We start from the raw sequence: 13,924 nt of genomic DNA on the forward strand, positions 1-13,924 counted from the left end.
CTTGAACAGTATTCCTATGAACTTGGATTAAGTTGAGTCTCCAGTTCTAACCACCAATATATAGAAAGTACAGGGACAGAAAAACATGTTCAATGACACACGCCATAGATTTGGAACCAATAAAATACGGTGTGGAAAACTCCACAGGACAAATGATCTATTTCTTGAGTAGATAAATTGCAAGAAGAAAGGAGAGGAAAGGGACTGCCTTCTTTTGACTAAAAATGAATTCAGAGCTACATCTTCCAGTATTGACCTCATTTTTGGATCCTGTGTTTTTAATAAATTTGCTTTTTAAAAAAACTGATGAGACATTTGAGAAAATTTAAACACCAGGTATATTTTATGATATCAATGCATTACTGTTAATGTTTTTAGATGTGAAAATTGTGATTATATTTTTAAAAGAAAGAATCTCTTTGTTTTTTAAAGTAAGAAATGACAAACATTATGAAGAACCAGTAGTAAATATTTAGGCTTTATGATCATATGTCTCTTTTGCACCCTATTCACACCACCATTATAGCACGAAAGCAGCCATATACAATAAGTATATGGATGAATGGGTGTAGCTGCTGTCAGGGAAGAATAACTTTTCCTCTGTCTTCCTTCTATATCTAATTGGGGGCCTGCAAATTAAACGAACTGAAGACAGATTAGCAAGAGAAAAGAGTCTGTTTGCATAATATAGAGGAATACATTGAAAAATTGTGAACGGAAGTGGTCATTGTGAGACAGGTCTGAGCAGTTGGATGGGGGCAGGGCAATAGCGCGCGCATGCGCCAAAGAACAATGCAGTCCTCGCATGCGTAGAGGAACAACCAATCAGGTGCTGAACAGATAAACAGATAAACCCTAATGGCGCCTCGCAATTGTGTGACAGAGTCCCCAACCAATCCCAAAAGGACAAGAGGTCCTTGGGCTTCCCCTGCCCACCCCAGGCTACAAAAGGAGGTGCCCAGTCGGGGTCAGGCGGGACTTCTATGACTCTCACCCAGGTGGACGGTGAACCTGGCCTGAGAGCCAACCCAATAAAGTTCTTTTTTAAAATTACATCTGGCCTATCTGTCCTTGGGTTACCTCCATCTGATCTTACAGTCATTAGATGGGGGACTTAAATAGCTTAAATATCATCGTAATGAGGGAATAGGAGAAGGAAAAGAAAAACAAAGGAAAGATTAATAGGCCCTCAGGAGAAGATAGGATAATTTTGTGATAAGGTCTGTTCAAGTGTGATATCAACTTCTCTCCAAGCTTGTAAAACTTCTAGGGAAAGGATTTATAATAAGTGAACTCTTTTGAGAAGCTTTGCTTTTAGGCAAATAAAAGAACTTGGGATGGGGGGGAACTATTCTCACATGCTTTCAGTTTAAAATATTTATGCCACACAGTTTATTCTGGAACCTTTTACTGTATTCTAATAAAACTTTATTTATAAAACAGATATTGGGGTGTAATTTGTTACCTCTGTTTTAGAGATATGTGCTGAAATGTTTATAATGAAATAATGTATGGGATTTGTTTCAAAATAATCAAATAGGAGTAGGGATAGTGACTGAGCATTGAGGAAAAGCAAATCAACCCTGAATGGACACCTGCTGATGGGGGTTTATAATACTTCCCTATTTTCAATTTTTTGTTGTAATCTTCCACAACAAAAAGAAAAGCAACAAAAGTAAAAAGCAAAGTAAAACACAAGAATACCTAATACTTTGAATTAATCACCATTATTGAACACATATTTCAAGCACAATGCTAACCATTTTACCTGTAGTAACTCGTTTTAATCTTCAGAGCAACCCTAAGAAATTGCTACTGTTATTATCCTCATTTTACAGGTGAGAAACACAAGGTGCAAAGAGATTAAATAAAGTGCCAAGGTCACAGAAAGCAGAACCAGTATGTGATCCCAGGAAAGGAGGCTCCAGGACCTGTTCTAAAGTACTATGCAAGTTACTTATTAGATATACAAGATGCTTATGAATTTGAAGAGTTCTGCTCTGCTCTCTCCTAACAATGGCTCTTTTCTAGTTAATATGCTGCTCCAGTAATGTCTTGTCTAGGGGATTACCTCCTAGATCTCTGCACTCTACATTATTATTCATTCATCTTTGTGAACTACAATGTGAAACTGAGCTTAGTTATTAAAATAGTCTAATTCCTTTTCTGAATGCATTTTTTAAATCAAACTTCTCTCTCTTGCTTTAGACCAAAATACAACTAAGAAAAAAATCTTAAGGAGAGAAAAAGATTCAATACCCTTTATAAAACATTAGCATTTGAGTCCTGTTAATCTCAAGTATACAATTTAAGCCAGGCAGGCACAGATCCAGGTGATGAGCCAGTGTTTTCAACCATGCTTGTGTACAAAGGATTTCACATCAACGATATTAGCATAATCTTTAGACACACACACACACACACACACACACACACACACACACATCACTGCTACAAGGAACCTGGAGAGGTCATCTGATCCACCCCTATGGCTAAGAAGGGGTGGGCAGAGCCAGCCAAGAAAAGAAAGTTTCTAACCTTTCCTTTCTTCCAAGGAATCTTATAAACTTTTTTGCTAATGATTCAATGTTTTGGACTGTTTATTTTAGGAAAAAAATTTTAAAGGTTAGAAATGTTGCTTTTTACCTTGATAAAGCTTGTCTTCCTTTAAGTCCCGAGGATGACAGTATGACAATAATAAATTGATATAAGGTATATGAAAAAATAATATAAAAAATATAATTTTCCAGACTTAGTAACCAAACTCTAAGAAAAATCATTAATATGAAAAAGACCACACTTCTCTCTTAAGATAATATCCACTCTTTGTATAGAGGATTACACTTAGTTTATTAATCAACCTTATTTGAGACTTGAAACCATTGTTTGACAGATAGTATTACCAACTTCATTTTACAGTTGAGAAAACTGAGGCTCAGTTATCCCACCACATCATTCTGGATAGTAAGATCTTATGAGAGGTTATTTAATACCAAAACATCTTTTTCAGAGCTTGAACATAGTAGAATTAAGCAATGAAAACACGAAGTTCTCGGATACTCTTTGCTGAAGTTAGACTAGAGTGAAATGGCAACATACATTTCAGTTCTTTGGGAAGTAGTAAAATGTTATTTGCCAGTGGTGAGGAAATTGAGGGAAGGACTGACTTAGAAGCATGTACCATATACCATCTGTGTTTTCACCTGTAAATGAATGAGCCTTTCCCTTAAGATATTATGATGAATTTTTTTAAGTTCGAAAAAAGATATACATGTGTTAAACCTGGGGAAAACAGAATATTTATACTTCAGTATCATCTTAATTTTCAGACTGGTGTTTGGTTATCTGACTTGAAACATTCTAGTTTAATTTTTCCACAGTAAAGAAACAGACCACATTTTTTCCCAAACAAAAGATGTTGCATTATTCCCTTGCCCAACTCAAAACAGGGTTCAGAAGAGCTCTGCTCCTCCTTGTAAGATTTCCCTTGGTGGGAAGATTCAGCACTTGCTCTTCAACTTGGATGGGTTTATGAAGTGAAGAGCCTACTCCTTGGAGTCCAAAGACACTTTTGAGTGCCTGCTCTGCTCTTTTTTGGCTAAGTGACTTTGTGCCAGTTTTCTAACCTCATTAAACTTCATATTCCTTGTCCATAAAATGGGGACAACAATATTACCTGAATCAGATTGTGGTAGAACAGAATGGAAACTTTAGCAGTCTAAGAGCTGACAGGCTGTGGTTTTACACACAGACACAACAGCTCCTCTGTTTACTGGCAGTACCGGTAGTCGCAGAGGCAGGAAACAAAGTAGTGAAGACAGAACAATCCCCCTTTAGGCTTAGTACAGTAAAAGTCCCTAAGCTGTATGAACTGAAAGTCCCTTGGCTCTTGACAAGCTTGTACCCACATAAGGAATATAGAATGCACCCTCCAAGAGAACTGCACCAACTCCTTGTCTTGATGTATCTAAAACTTGCTTATGTAAAAAAGTAAAAGCCCTGCTATGCTCAAAGTTCAGACTTTGGGAATTATTCCTTTGGGCTGGGGTGCCACTGATAAAAAGTGTTGCTTCCAAATCTGGGTATCCTGATCCTCATTTCCCAGTACAACATAGCTGTTGTGTGAGGACTAAATTAAGTAATATTAAGAAAGGTACTTGAAACAATGCCTGGCAGGTAAACACTGCATAAGCACCAGTCATTTTTTTTATTATTGTTATTATTCCAGTACTGAAATTCAGCTCATACGGAATTTTACTATAAAATTTCTACATATTCCACTTACACAGACCAAACATTTTAGAGAATGTGCCTCCTTGAAAAGTTAGAATGAGAATTGTAAAACTAAAACCCATTAGCCTAATCTAGCCCTGAGCAGCCAATTCTTGCTATGCCCATTCATGATGGCTGCTTTTCCACTACCAGGGAGGAATTGAGAAGTTGCAACTGAAACCATATGACCCACCCAGCCAAAAATATTTACTATTTGATCCTTTACAGAAAAAAAAAAAAAAAAAAAAAAAAAAAACTGGCTACATTCTGAGTTAGAGTCATTTTTGTTCGAAATATCAAGTTTAGTCTTATATAATTCAAGATGTTTCTCATGCTAAGCAATTCTAAAGAAATTTTATAATGCCCATTCTCCTTTCCTCATTAGTTCAAAGATCAAAGCTGAGTCTCAAGTAACTAGACAAAGAGAAAGCACTATGGCCTCCACTAATTATGTCTATAGACCCATCCCCTGCACTTACTCTTGATGGTAACAATTCTCTTGGTTTTCTAAGTCCATGATGAAATACTGCTCTTTGCTGTCCTTCCTGAAACAGAGATACTTTCAGTCCCTACTGGGACTAAAGTGTTTTGGTTTTGTTGATATATGATGTGTTTGTATATGTGTATAAATCTGTGCACATGCGTGCACCACACGTTTTGCTGAGTTCTGGGAATACTGTTTTTGTTCATGAGGTCAACAATACTCTTCCCTCACCCCGACCCTGTGAAGCATATATTCTAACACAGGCAACTACAAATATAAAAAAGTACACTTTTTAAAGAAAAGCTGTTTTCTGATAGTGTGAAATACATGAAGAAACACAACTGCTCTAGGATGGAGAAGGATTGAGAAGGAAGATTGGGGCGGCTAGGGAAGATGTCCCTCAACAGGAGGTGTTTGTGCTGAAACCTGAATAAAAAGAGGAAACCATTGTTCACATAAATGAAAAGTAGCATTCCCAGCCAAGAAAGAGCAAATATAAAAGCAGAAATGAGCTTGGTGTTTGAGGAACAGAAAGAACACAAGCATGGCTTGCATGCAAGCAACAGGATGTAAGATTAGAGAGAGGCCACCTGGTAAGAGGCTCAGATTTCATCCTAAGCCAAATGGGAAGGCTTTAGAAGGTTTTCAGCAGAGACATGACATGATGTAATTGATCATAAAAAGATGGATCTGTCAGCTGTAGCAAGAATGGATGTGTTTTGGGAGTAGTGGGGAGTGGAAACAGGAAGAGCAAAAAGTTGGCCCTTGCAGTTAAGAGAAGAGATAATAGTATTGGTAGACAGAAAGAGAAGTGACTATTCAGGATATATTTTGAAAGCATACTTATCTGGAACTGCCGCAGTATTAAGAAAAGGAAAAAGGAAAGGGGAAGAATCCAAAACGACTTTTACCATTCTATGATTTGAGCAACAAGATGACAAGTAGAACAATTTACTGAAGTTTATCCATTAGTTTGTTCAACAGATGTTTACTGAGACCAATTTTGTGCCAGGTACTGTTCTATGCAACAGAAACGATAGCAGTGAAGAAGAAGTTGAAGTCCCTATTCTGGTGGAATTTACATTTCTGGCTTAGAGAATAGGGAATACTAAAAAAAGAAGCAAGGAATTTGGCAAAGAAATTGAAGGTCATCAATTACTAAATCCTACTTGGTTTTACCTGATAAATATTTCTTGCAGAAGTTCAAGCTAAAAATGGATGGCAGCTTACATCATAGTAACATCCATGGGCAGACTGGAAAGGTATGGTGAGGGAAAATATTCCCAGTAGGCAGAACTGCACCTGGTCACTCACACTGTATGGCAGAAGTGACCCAAGAAGTAAGAACATATACTTCTGGGAAGTATCCAAAGGACTGGTCTTTAGTCAGAGTCTAGAAGGGTGAGAACTGAAAGAGCAGAGTAATATTTTGAGTAGAGGCATGTGGATGGACATAGATATATTTGTAAAGGGTAAAGATTTCTGGATCATACATTTATTCTCATCAGAATGCATCCATCACAGTAAAGGGACTGAATAATCAAACTGACAAAATGACTCTGCCAACTGACATGAACTAAGCTTTGTCATTGGCCACGCCAAAACTTGCACAAAAGATTACACAAAACTTGCATCTGACAAAGAAAAGTGGAGAAATGGAGGCTATACATGAGCCCAACAATATAGTCTCATTTACCAGGATGGACCTAGCTACTGATGCCACTCAATGTCTTTCCTACTTCCAAAGGAAGTACCAATGGTTCATCCTCACAGGTATATAACCCATTTCAAGTATGGGTTTGCCTTTCTTTCCAACAGAGCCTCAACTAGTGCCATTATCTTCACGCCTATGGAAAACCTGATTCACAGATATGGGATCCCTTATAGCATCTGACAGAGGAGACCATTGTACAACAAAAGGAATAGCCCATGGGAGTAGCTTTATGATCATGGGATTCATGGGTTATATCGTATATTGCACCATCAAGCAGCAGCTAGTCCCAAAGAAGCTAGAACAGTCTTCTGAAGCTACACATGAATCACCAGCTCAGACGCAACATTCCGAGTGGACATAGTGCCATCTTCAGGATGTAGCATATGCTTAAATCAAAGACCTCTGTACAGGGCTAAGTCTGCAGTGAAAACATATGGATGTTGGGAAATAGGAGTGACCCCATTTACCATCACTCCTAATGATGCAGTCAGGAATTTTGGGCTTCCCATCTTTGCAACTCTGGGCTCTGCAGTATTTGTAGTCCTGTCTTGCAAAGGATACACACTCTTGACAGGGTACCTAGCAGGTATGACTGAACAACAAGCTGTAGATGCCATTAGAACACTTTGGATTCCTTGTGCCCAGGAACCAGAAAGTCAAATACTGCCTATGATATTTAAACCTAAACAGCTGGAAAAGGTAATGCTAAATTCACACAGTTAGGACAGAGAGAATATGCATGGAATCCATTAGGTCTTTTGGGTATCTCCAGGTATTCCCTTACCTCCAGATTCCAGTGCTCTATAACACATGCAGCAACTGCTGTCTGAAAAATGATGTGGTTTGATCACCAAGGGCTCACATTCCTCAAGAATGAAAACTTGGGTCACACCACCAGGGAAACCACGAAGGCCTGTCAAGATAGCTGAGGCTGAGAATGAATCATGGATTCAGAAGAGGATGAGTACCAATTGTAGACCTTAAACCAACTGCAGGGACACAGGCTATTGTTTGCCTTAGTAATTTCCATCTTCTAAATTTTCTCTCAGAAAGAGAGGTTCACAGGAACCACAAAGTAGCTGACTCATCAACCCTACTTGGAGAAATAGATCTCTACAGTGCGAGCTGTGGCTTACCATAACCATGAAAAATACACAGTTTTTCCTGGGAAACTCCCAATCAATGTCCAAGTACAGTGTGCATAGTAGTTCATATCTATCCTAATGTAGAACTCCTTTAATGAAATATTTTGGATCAACTCCCCAAAGCCTGGCCAAAACATTCTTAGAATGGCACTTCAGTCTGAGACCCTACCTGTCCAATTCTTTCATTCCTGTGCCTCTCTCTTTCACAGGTGTCAGAATTTTATCTCAGTCAGAAGGCTCTCTGCATTCTGCTATCTCCTCCTTTATCCTGCATTAGTCTTTCCCTAATAAATTTGTTGGTCAGAAAATTCTGTCAGCTTCTCAAAGGACCTGAACTAATGTAAGAGCTAACAAAATTGTCATTTTTATTATATGACATTCTTTTTCTTCTTTAAATGTAAATATCCGTATAAGAGGGATAAGCTATTTGCATGCAAAACTAGGCATACACTCTTGGTGCTAGACCACAGGAAAGTCTCAAATTTCTAGCAATGCTTATAGTAATCTCAATAAATTGTATATATGTTTGTGTTTGTGAATCCTGTTATACCCTTGTGAATTTGCTATTTTCAGGGAAAGAATTATTTGCTTTAATAGCTAACTTGATTCTATAATTTTTGTAAGAGCATTACAGTTATTCCTGTTAATTGGGTTCATTTTGACAAAATCATGCATGCATAGAATTTGATTTCAATCCCTGTTCTCTATACTTTCCCTTCCCCTCTTCTCCTTCCTCTACCCTATTAATCTTCCTTTCATTCCCTTATCTATTTATTTTTGATTAATACTTTCTACATATACATAAAGGTAAAATTCCCTGTAGTATAATCATAAATGCTTATAACATAATTTTGTTAAATTGATTTCCCTTTTGCCATCCTTCATCCCTGCCTCTTGATCTACTCCAATGATCTTTGCTATATTTTTGTAATATCTGACACACACACGCACACTTCTTTCTATTACTTTGCTCTAGTTTCATATATGAGAGAAAACATTTGACCCTTGACTTTCTGGGTTTGTCTTATTTCACTTGGCATGACGGTTCTCCAGTTCCATCCATTTACCAGGAAATACCATTTTTCATTCTCATTTATGACTGAGTAAAGTCCATTGTGTGCATGTGTGTGTGTGCGCACGTGTGTGTGTATCACATTTTCTTGTTCCATTCATCTATTGATGGGCATCTGACCTGATCTCATAATTTGACTATTATGAATTGTGCTGTTATAAACACTGAGATGACTATATTACTATAGTAGGCTGATTTTAGTTCTTTTGAATAAATACCATAAGTGGAATAGCTGAGTTGTATGGTGGTTCCATGCCTAATCTTCTAAGGAACCTCCATACTGCTAGAGAGTGGTTGCATTAATTTGCAGCGACACCAACAATGTATGAGTATATTCCCCCCCCACATCATCACCAGCATTTATTATTTGTGTTCTTGATAATTCTGATTGGAGATAAAATCTTAGTGCAGCTTTGGTTTGCATTTCCCTAATTGCTAGGGATTTGAACATTTTTTCATACATTTATTGGCCATTTGTGTTTCTTCTTTTGAGACATGTCTGTTTAGTTCTTTTGACCATTTGTTGATTGGGTTATTTATTTTTTGGTGTTAAGTGTTTTGAGTACTTTATACATTCTGGATATTAATCCTCTGTCAGAAGAATGGCTGGCAAAGATTTTCTATCACTCTGTAGGCTCTCTCTTTGTGCTTTTGTTTCCTTTGATGTGCAGAAGCATTTTAATTTGATGGCATCCCACTTATTGATTCTTGGCTTTATTTCTTGAAGCTTTGGGATTATTTTAAGGAAGCTGGTACCTGAACTTATATGGTGGAGTTTTGACCTTATGTTCTTTTCTAGCAGTTGCAAGATTTCTGTTCTAATTCCTAATCCTTTGATCCTTTTCAATTTTACTTTTGTACAGGATGAGAGATAGGAATCTAATTTCACTCTTCTACCTATGGATATCCAGTCTTTCCAGCATCATTTTTAAAAAAGTCTTATTTTCCCCAACATGTATTTTTGGCACCTTTGTCAAGCATCAGATGGCTTAAAGTGTATGGGCTTGTCTCTGCATCTTCTACTCTATTCCATTGGTTTTCATGGCTATCCTGATGCCAATACCATGCTATTTTCACTACTATAGCTCTATAGTATAATTTGAAATGAGGTATTGTGATGCCTCCTACATCACTCTTATTGCTTAGGATTATTTTGGCCATTCTGGGTCTCTTATTCTTCCAAATGAATTTAAGGTCTGTTTTTTTTCTAGTTCTGTGAAGAATGTCATTGGTATTTTCAAGGGGATTAAATTAAATCTGTATATTGCTTTTGGTAGTATGGACATTTTTGCAGTATTAATTCTGCCTATCCAAGAACATTTTCTAAAGTCTTCTCAATTTCTTTCTTCAGTGTTCTATAATTTTCATGGTAGAGATCTTTTACCTCTTTAGTTACATTAATTCCCAAGTATTCCTTTTTTGAGGGTATTATGAAAGGGATGATTTTCCTGATTTCTCAAAAGAATCATGTTGGAGTATAGGAAAGTGTTGATCTTGTAATCTGCTACTTTTCTGAATTCATTTATCTAGAAGTCTTCTGGTGAAGTTTTTTTGTTTTTGTTTTGGTTTTTGGTTTTTGGTCTTCTACATATAGGTTCACATCATCAGGAAACAGTTTGACTTCTTCTTTTCCTATTTGTATCCCTTTAATTTCCTTCTCTTGTTCTGGATAGAGTTTTGAGAACTGTATTGAATAAAAGTGGTGAGAGTGGACAGTCTTATCTTATTCATTATTTTAAAGGAAATGCTTTCAGATTTTCTTCATTTGGCATAATGTTGACTTTGGGTTTGACATATATAGGCTTTATCATGTTGAAGTAAGTTTCTTTTATCATTAGTTTTTCCAGCATTTTTAACATGAATGGGTGCTGGAGTTTCTCAAAGATCTTTTCTGCATCTATTGAGATTATCATATGATTCTTGTCCTTAATTCGATTTAAGTGGTAACTTACATTTATTGATTTGCATATGTTGTACTAACCTGCATTCCTAGGATGAAACCCACTTGATCATGGTGTATCATCTTCTTGATGTGTTTTTTAATATAGCTTGCTAATATTTTCTTAAGGATTTTTGCATATATGTTCATCAGGATATTGGTCTATAGTTTTCTTTCCTTAATATGTTTTTATATGGTTTTGGTATCAGGGTTATACTGGTTTTGTAGAATATATTTGAGAGTGTTCCCTTCCTTTCAATTTATAAAATAATTTGTGAAAGATTGGTGTTAGTTCTTCTTTAAATATCTGATAGAACTCAACTGAGTTTCTTTATTGAAAGGCTTTAAAAGATAGCCTCTTCAACAAATGGTGCTGGGAAAACTGGAAAACTATATGCAATAGAATGAAACTAAACCCCTATCTCTCACCCTACACAAAACTCAACTCAAAATGGATCAAGGACCTCGGAATCAGACCAGAGACCCTGCATCTTATAGAAGAAAAAGTAGGTCCAAATCTTCAACTTGTTGGCTCAGGATCAGATTTCCTTAACAGGACTCCCATAGCACAAGAAATAAAAGCAAGAATCAACAACTGGGATAGATTCAAACTAAAAAGCTTTCTCTCAGCAAAGGAAACTATCAGAAATGTGAAGAGAGAGCCTACAGAGTGGGAGAATATCTTTGCCAACCATACCTCAGATAGAGCGCTAATTTCCAGAATCTATAAAGAACTCAAAAAACTCTACACGAAGAATACAAATAATCCAATCAACAAATGGGCTAAGGAAATGAACAGACACTTCACAGAAGAAGATGTACAAGTAATCACCAGATATATGAAAAAATGTTCAACATCCCTAGTAATAAGGGAAATGCAAATCAAAACTACCCTAAGATTTCATCTCACCCCAATTAGAATGGCGATTATCAAGAATACAAGCAACAATAGGTGTTGGCGAGGATGTGGTGAAAAAGGAACACTCATACATTGCTGGTGGGGTTGCAAATTAGTGCAGCCACTCTGCAAAGCAGTGTGGAGATTCCTCAGAAAGCTTGGAATGGAAACACCATTTGACCCAGCTATCCCACTCCTTGGCCTATACCCAAAGGACTTAAAATCAGCATACTACAGAGATACAGCCACATCAATGTTCATTGCTGCTCAATTCACCATAGCCAGATTGTGGAACCAACCTAGATGCCCTTCAGTTGATGAATGGATAAAGAAACTGTGGCATATTTATACAATGGAATATTACTCCACAATGAAGAATGATAAAATTATGGCATTTGTAGGCAAATGGTCGAAATTGGAGAATATCATGCTAAGTGAGATAAGCCAATCTCAAAAACTAAAGGACGAATGATCTCGCTGATAAGCGGATGAGGACATATAATGGGGGGTGGGACGGGCTAGCATTAGGTTTAGGGTTAGGTTTAGAGTTAGGCTAAGGAGAGCGGTAAGAATGAAGGAAAGAAGGACTGTGTAGAGGGAAAAGAGGGGTGGGAGGGGTGGGAGGGGTGGGAGGGGTGGGGGGGAGGGGAAAAATAAAATAAACATCATTACCCTATGTAAACGTAAAAAAATAAAAAAATAAAAAAAAAAAAAGAAAGGCTTTAATTGCTGTTTCAGTTTCATTACTTGATATCGGTCTGTTTAGGTTTTCTTTATCCTCCTGATTCAATTTGGGCAGTTCATATGTATTTAAAAATTTGTCAATGTCTTCTACATTTTGGTTATTTTAGTATAAATATTCAAAATTGTTTATAATGATCCTCTGGATTTCAGAAGGATCTGTGGTGATACTTCCTTTGTCATCTCTAATTTTGTTTACTTGGGTATTCTTTATCTTTCTTTTGGTTACTGTGGCTAAGGGTTTATGAATCTCATTCATCTTTTCAAAGAACCAACTCTTCGTTGCACTGATCCTGAGTATTGCTTTTTTACTCTCAACTTTACTAAATGTTGACTCTGATCTTAATTATTTCCTATCCTCTATTGGTTTGGGAATTAGTTTGTTCTTCCTATTCTAAGGACTTCTGGTGGAACATAAGCTTATTTATTTGGGTTCCATTTTTAATATAGGCACTCAATGCTATAAATTTTACTCTTAGAACTACTTTCATTCTCTTCCAGGATTTTGATATGTTGTATCACTGTTCTCATTTGTTTCTAAGAATTTCTTGATTACTTCTCTCATTTCTTCCATAAACCATTCATCATTTAAAAGGGTACTGTTTAGTCTCCATGTGTTTATGTGGTTTCTATTATTTTTCTTGCTGTTAATTTCTAATTTCATTCCATTATGATCTGATAGAATGCACAACATTATATCAAGTTCTTTGTATATGCCAAGACTTACATTTTAACCTAGTATATGGTTTATTTTGGAGAAGTTTCCATGAACTGCTGAAAGAAGATAAATTTAGCTGTCTTGAGATGAAATATTCTGTAGACATCTACTAGGTCCATTATTATTATTATTATTATTATTATTATTATTATTATTATTTGGTACTAGAGATTGAACCCATAGGTGCTTAACCACTGAGCCACATCCCCAGTTATTTTTGTATATTTTATTTTGAGATAGGGTCTTGTTAGGCTGGTTGGAGCCTCACTAAGTTGCTGAGGCTGGCTTTGAACTTGTGATCTTCCTGCCTCAACTTCCCAAGTGTCTGAGATTACAGGCATACATCACCATGCTTAGTATGACTTATAGTATTATTTAAATAGGTAATATTTTTATTGTTTTTATGTTTAAATGACCTTTCTATTGGTGATAATGTGTGTTGAAATCACCAGTATTATTTTAGTGGGGTCTGAAATTTCATGTCAAGAAGAAATTTTTTATGTAATTAGGTGCACTGACATTTGGAACATATACATTTACTATCATTATATCTTCTTGTTGGATTGTTCCCTTTACCAGGATGTAGTGACTTCTTTTTCTCTTCTAATTAATTTCTCCTTGACATCTACTTCAACGTATATGAGAATAGCCACTCTTACTCGTTTTCAGAGTCTGCATGGAATTTTTCTCCCTTCCTTTTAACTTTAGCCAGTGGGAGTCTTTGCCTGTAAAATCTCTTGTAAACAGCAACTAGCTTAATCCATTCTGCTAATCTATGTCTCTTAAATGGTTAATTGAGACCATTTACATTCAATTTTATTATGGATTTGTGTTTGTGGTTTCCCACCATTTTGATTTGTTTGCTATATTTAATTCTGTCTTGTTCTCTTTTAGTGATCTTTATTTATTTGAGGGCTTAAGGGTTGTTTCGAAGTTCTTCT

Source organism: Sciurus carolinensis, chromosome 17 (assembly GCF_902686445.1).
Source record: "Sciurus carolinensis chromosome 17, mSciCar1.2, whole genome shotgun sequence".
Taxonomy (NCBI): domain Eukaryota; kingdom Metazoa; phylum Chordata; class Mammalia; order Rodentia; family Sciuridae; genus Sciurus; species Sciurus carolinensis.